Source organism: Lactuca serriola, chromosome 2 (assembly GCF_051521515.1).
Source record: "Lactuca serriola cultivar US96UC23 chromosome 2, Lser_US96UC23_V15, whole genome shotgun sequence".
NCBI classification, from domain to species: Eukaryota; Viridiplantae; Streptophyta; class Magnoliopsida; order Asterales; family Asteraceae; genus Lactuca; species Lactuca serriola.
The window spans coordinates 54,330,745-54,338,144 of NC_136409.1; the positions used below are offsets into that span (position 1 = coordinate 54,330,745).

The 7,400-nt window shown below is 32.2% G+C and overlaps 1 pseudogene; it reads left to right on the top strand.

The window, feature by feature from the left end:
* Positions 1–889: 889 nt before the first annotated feature.
* On the top strand, positions 890–2,261 carry LOC145089232 (chloride conductance regulatory protein ICln-like; annotated as a pseudogene).
* The last annotated feature ends 5,139 nt before the right edge of the window (positions 2,262–7,400 follow it).

The window sequence follows — 7,400 nt, forward strand, 5'->3', positions numbered from 1 at the left end:
CTATAATAGGTATGGTTTAGGGAATCAATTCATACTATTTTCTAGATCAGAGAAACATTACATGAAACAATTTACAAACATGTTAAGATACAACAGCTTTAATAAGAAAATAGAAACTGACTTATAATTTATAACGAATGTAGTTAAGGGACAAAGAAAACTATTTTCACAAGGTTAAGCTATAAACAAAAAGGATTCTCAGTTATTACTCGTAATACGTGGAAACAGTTTGTGAGTCATTTTTATGTACTTATCTAAGTATGGGTAAAAGTCATGAGCTTATAACTAGAGTCTCTTGTAAGGAGAGCGATGACAATTGTGTATAGATCTATGTTGGGACTGATAATCCCACATCCCGACTGTTAGCTACAGTCAGGTCGGCAAGCCTGGGATGACAAATGTTGTTAACAATTTTGACGCCTGAAAAACGTCATTATCAGGCAGACAGGGTTAGTATGGTTATAAGAACTCATAGGGAGAGAATCCTGATTTATTCGCGAGTAATATATATAACTTCATTTGATTTTGTAATCTTACAATCGGTCTACAAAACAAACTTACTTCAGTGGTGTTATTTTAAACAATACAACTGCAAGTTATTAGTTTTCCATTATTTGCACACGGAAAGGTTCATACATGAACAAGCATACTATTTTTCTAGTAAAGATAGTCTACTTTTATGGAAAACATACATTATACAATTTCATAGTACAAACATACATTTACACTGTTATAGAGAAAAAAACATACAAACATTAGGGTCCTAGGGTTGAAGACTACTTTTCATTTATTATAGAAAATAGGGGATTTTCTGGAGAACATAAACTAACACTTACATAGATCAAATACAAACATTAAATACTAAATACTTATGAACTCACCAACTTAAATGTTGATACTCTCTTTCAACATAACTTGCATTCTCAGGGAACAAGTAGACAGGTACATTGGATCAGGTTTTGAGAAGACAGGGCATGTTCAAGACTCGTCTTTTATTTTGATATATATTTTTGGTGTCTTACAACTATACAAATAACACACATGTATTAACTATTCTATTAATTCAAGGGATGTTATTGCTTGTTTTACTATTTTGCATTTGTTGTGATATTGAGCAAGACGTCCTCCGCCCCCAAATGTTTCCGTCATCTCGGTTTGGTGGTGTGACAGCAGGTCAGTGATGATTATTTTTCGGATTCATTTATAGGAAAGTGGTGTGGTTGAGCGGTACAGAGAGGACGAAAGGCTATGCGGTTGATTTCTTATCGGTTTCGCTTTATGCAGTGTCTAAGGATCCTGAGGCATTTTAGTCTCCTTGCATCTATACTCAGGTATTGTTCCTTAAAGTATTATCGCTCTATCATTCTAATTTATTTCTATTTTCGGGTTTAGGTTTTGGATTTACCTTGTCTTGTGATTCATCTGAGATTCTTTTGCAAACCAGTTACAAATGACTTATTCCTTTTTCGATGTTATTTAATTTCAATTTACTCAAGCTTGACATCGGAGATGAGGACGATAAATCAAAAAGCTATCATTCAGAATCAAACGAGACATTGGATTTTTCGAAGATCAAAGAGATGAGACTTGTGCCTTCAGATCCTACTTAATGTACTCTTCACATCTCATTTGTTTTCCAAATTCCACAATAGTTTGCTAACCTAACCGTTGATGTTCTTGGTTGATAGTAGATACTCTTTTTCGGATATTCTGTGAATGTGCAGAGTTAAATCCTAAACCCATTGAAGGTGAGATCGAAATCTCTTTACATTTCCTTTACGATCGATCCCCTTAATTTTGCCATTAAAATACTTGCATCCTTCTACTTTCTTCAGAGGAAGAACAAGAAGAAGAAGAACACAACTAGATTTTTAGTGTTGATCAGTTAGAAGCCGACATTGGTACTAGTTTAAATTCTTTCCTTCCACTTCTGTTATATTTGTTAATTCCATTGTTCCTAGTGTGATAAATCTCATTTTTGGCAACTTACCATATCCAGATGGAGATAATTCAGAGTGGAATGACTTACAAATTCCTTTCAGCATTGGTTAATCAAATGGAGACCATGATCTTGCTCATAGTGTGCTTCAGGTATCCTTTCACACTAATTCTGTCTTTATTTGAGGTTATTCACTGGTTTTGTGTACTTTTGTTTCCAAATTTATCTTTTTAATTGATGTGTATAAAACTGATTGCAGCTTCAAATTAGTGACCAACGGTTTAAGGATGCTGAAGAGATGAAGAATTGAAATAACCATTAATTATTCAATTACAACTATAGTTGATGATAGACTAATTAGCAAGGTAGTTTATGTCAAAATTTCTATTTAAGAATCATAATTATGTAGATAAATAATTAAATATGTATCTCAATATCACATGTTTAATTATGTTCACTACCTGTTATATATGCAAGAAGAATTTCTACTAGCTTTGTTCAAGAACAAAAGGAAAAAGAATCTGTTTGCAAATAGGGTATGTTTGTTGTTGTTGTTCCTCCAATTTATTTTTAGTTCCATGGGCCAATTTACTAAATTGAGTGATTTATGCAAATAATTTACTAAATTGGGCTTTATAGGCACATGGGTTGGGTTAGGTTAAGTTGCTTCTTATTATTCAAACTGAAACTAGCGGATTAATAGAAGTGGTAATTTTCCTAAAATACCCTTATTAATAATAATAATAATAATACCCTTATTATTATTATTATTATTATTATTATTATTATTATTATTATTATTATTATTATTAACAACAACAATAACAACAACAATACAATATATTTATTGATTACATTATTATTGGTTTGTTGTTAGGATGATGTGGATGGAAATGGGACGCAAATTGATTTGGCGATGAGATAAGTCGGCCGATTTAATTTAGTGGTTCATGGGCCTTGCCGTTATATTGTGAAAGGCTTATTCTTGTAGCAATTATGTAATCTGTTAGTGCTATCAGTGCACAGTTGAGGATGGCAATATGCAATCTTTCAACAGATTATGTGAATGATGTAGTTCTACGGAGCTTGATGAGTCTGAAGTCACAGGTCTGCTGGGAAAGGGTAGGCATTCCTTCGACACTACTATGTCTCAAGATAATTTCACAACTGATCATATAAAGAAAGCTCCATTTGACTTCTTCCTTTATTACTAGTGAATCTATGTATTAAAATGGTGTACTTATAAATTAGTTTCATTTGTGAAATATGATGTGTTCTCTGTTTCTTCATCAGCATCTTCTTTTAGCATAAAGGCATCCCTTGGGAACTTGAGAATAAGTGATGATAGTCATATGTATTTCTGGGCATGTGATATGAGAAATCATGGTGGTAGTTCATTTATGGAGGTATTGTTAATGTAATCTGATTTTTTTTATTTATCTTCAAAGATTGGTTGTGTAATCTGATTTGTATTTTGTCTTAATGAAGCTGAAAGTTATCAAGTAAAGAGAGTTTTCTCAATTGACAAACATCTTTTTTCTTAGAAGTCAACATTGAAGTTGAAATTGGTTTTTGTCTATGTGCAAATTTTTCCCACTACAGATATATATGTATTCAGTCATTTCATCAGTTTTAAATCCTCAAATAATCCATTTCATTTGTCAGGATTTATTAGGCCTGCAAGAAGCATACACAGCACGCCCTGCAACAAAGGAGACGATTAATGATCCCACAAATCCTAAACGTTTCTAGCAATTCTAAAATAGTTTGTGTTTTATATGTTTGTTCTTATTTAGATTAGGAAGATTTTTTTTTCTAGTTTGACTGATGTTAATAAACTAACAATTAAATGTGATTTGTTTTGAATATTAGTACATTTATTTTATGAAATGGATTGTTTTGTTATATAAGTATTTTATTTTGCATTATGAGACTTTAAATGTGTTATTTAATTTGAAAATTAGTAAATCTATCAAAAATATATATTTTTTAAAACATTTAAAATTATGACACGCAAAAATGTGTGTCATCTTCCTTTATGACAGGGTATTCCCTGACACGCATTGTTTGTCGTAAGCGCGTGTTGTAAATAGATGATGTGCAAACGCGTGTCGTCTCTCGTTATGATAGGGTCTTCCTTGACATGCATTTGCGCGTCGTCTGAGCATTTTACGACATGCATTGTGCGTCGTAAAAGGTTGTTTTTCTAGTAATGGAGGTGTGTCTCCTCACTGTACTTGTGGGTAGAAGACACCAATGCCGGCCCACTGGATTATGTTATGTAGAAAGACCGGGTGGTGGCACCTGGCAATCGCATGAAAGACCTAGATATGGCTCTCGGCACATTGTATGCAAGACCAGGGTTTGGAACTTGCCAATTATATGTAGTATGCTAATTGTCTTTGTGATACTTGCATGGAAGACCAGGAGGTGGCTCTTGGCCTTTGTTTGTAAGACCTGGGTTTTGGCCCCCATATTTTCATGGAAAGACCATGATACGAATCATGCCTGATACTACATTTTATAACATCATGTTACTGATGTGTTTTCGCAACACCAATGCACACTTGACTTGTAAATTACAACTCATATATCTCCATTTTAAGAATATAATTTGTTATCGTCTCAGAATTACTCGTGATATAATCCATGAAATAATTCTCTGAGCGCGGGTTTATATCATACTTAATTCTCCATTTCTATGTACTCATGAATGTTGTAGCAATACAATTGCAATGTCTAAACTTATCAGACAATCTACAAACCAATTCATGATTGTCTTTATTCACTACTTACTTCCAAAAGTATGAACGACTATGGAATTTCGAATAATCAAATCATTAAGGAAGTAAAACATGCAAAGTGAAACACAATAATAAACTAATTAACTATGGTTTCAAACTTACTGAATATAAATAATCTCTATTATTTAATCATCATAATAATTACGATTTTATTCATTGTATAATTTTTTGAGTAATCAACTAACCAATTGAATTAAATAACATCAATTATGTCATGTTATGAACATGCATACTATGCCTCTCTATGGTCCTTCCTTTCCTTTGTGAACAGATTGTCCGTACATTATTTCAATGATGCTCATTTCACAATTCCAAATTCTTATCACTATCCAAAAATTGGTGAAATTTCAAATTAATATGCATTAACCTTTTGTGATTTCGAGGCTTCAAAGTCATAAAGACTGAGCCAACAATGTTACAGAATGTTCCATTAGAGCTTTGTTACTAGAAACAATTCCATGATAATGAAGTTTCAAATTCAAGGTACGCTACCTGAACACTTCTCTTGCATTAAAGTTTTGCAAATCAACTCCCATTATGTAAATATTTCCATATTCTCATACGACCATAAATTTTGACCAAGAATCATCTCAATCTGAAACATGTCACTATGGTCCTTCCAAACAATACCATACTTCCAACTGTCCACAAGAAACCAATCTTCAGGAAACCTCAGAATGTTCTTAACAGTTGCTTAAGAAATCTAATCATACAAAATAATTCTAATCCTTTTATTCTCAATGTTCAAGGCATTTGGAAAAATCAAAATAAGTGGATATTATAGCATATGTAATCGATCCTATACCCGAAGCATATGGGACTCAATTCATTATGTCTTACATAAGGATCTGATATATGTTTAAGCTCTTGCTATAATATTTTCATATATGGAATTTCCTATGTTGAATCATATCAACATGATATTCATATATGGATATGACTAAGTTCTATTAAATTATACGATCTAATCATTTAGATTCGAAAAAAATGAGTGCCCTATCCCTTAAGTATATCATAGCGAAACAATTCCCAAACGTTCAAGTTTGCAAATTGAGAACTTAGTTCCCTACGAACAGTATTGTCAACATGCAATACTAGAATAACAGTTATGCTCCCACTAGCTCTAACATGTACCCAGAAATCAACAGGACATCTAGGAATCAACACCCTTGACTTTCTTATTGAAGTATAGATTTCTATTATGTGATGCTTCGATAAGTCTCCAACTAGACTTCTTAAGCTTAGACATCTTTATTGGATAGTATATGTGTGAGTTTAAACCCTTTCAAATATATGTCTTGAAAGTTCAAACAATTCCTTGTCATTCCTCACAATTCGAAATATGAAGGATGTCATAATCATATTATGAATTTGAGAATGCAATATCCAATATTCATATTGATCTTTATCAGATCTTTAAAATCTAATAGTGAAAGTGATTCCTCGTAATCATTTATGAACTACAGTGAAAACTTTTCCATGTAGATTTTATGGTGCATACGTTCTCATCCATGTGAATCTATCATTTCCAACCTACAATCATAAGACAAGGTTTAGGAGAAAACCAAATTCAAATTTAGCTTTCCTTTCATGGACTAAACTTCGATTATTCTAAATTTCTTGTCATCTGGTAGTACAAGGGCCTACCAGTGCTTATGTGTTGTTACCAGCTCACCCATAGTGATCAATATACTTTCACTGACCAACGTGCTTTTTGTAACAACCCAAAATTTAGAAAGATGTAACTTTTTGATAATATTAACAAAAAAAGGCAAATTGGTAATTTATGAGAAAAAGATGAGAATATGAAGCTTTAACTTCATGAAAATGGCCAAGACAAGTTTAAACCACTATAAGAGGTTAGAAGGATTGAGTTCTAGAGAAATGCATCAGAAATGCATTTTTGGCTAAAAGGGTCAAATTAGTATTTTCATGCTTTTTAGGCTAACTTCTTGACCTAATAAGATAAGATCTGAATTAAGTCAGTGAGATATAACTTTATAAACATGCAGATCATGTTTCCACATTCACGTGGATATAAAGATCATAAAAAACGGATAAGAAATGAAGGAGATATGAGCATTTTAAGATGGGATTAAAATGCCTAAAGCTGGAATGATATCAGCAACGTACATTAGATTTGGATTTTTGGCAAGATTTTTCATAATTGTGATGAAACCCTAGATGAAGGGTATGAGATTAATTAATGGTATTAAGTTGGAACTGATGTTATATAGTTTAATTATGATTGTTTCTAGTGATTATGAGTATATGAATGATAGACTGTAAACATGATGCTTTATGTGAAATTTGTGTTAATAAGAAAAGGGTCTTAATGGGTTAAGACAAGTGAAGGTAAATATGATATGTATGATAGTTGAATTGAATGAGTAAACCATCTATGAATGTTGATGCTTGATTTACATGGAATTAAATGCTATAAAGATGTTGGTTTAAGTATATTGATAGAGTTAATGAGTATAATTATAGGTTAAACCATGTAAATGGTTTAAGAATTGATGATTTTGGAATTCGATCAAATAGGAAATCAAGGAAGGACCTTTGGCAAAGAGGAGAAATTATTGGAGTATCATCCTCATAAACCCTAGTCAAGATGAGTTATTTCTCTCACTTTTCCTTATGATTATTATATGTTT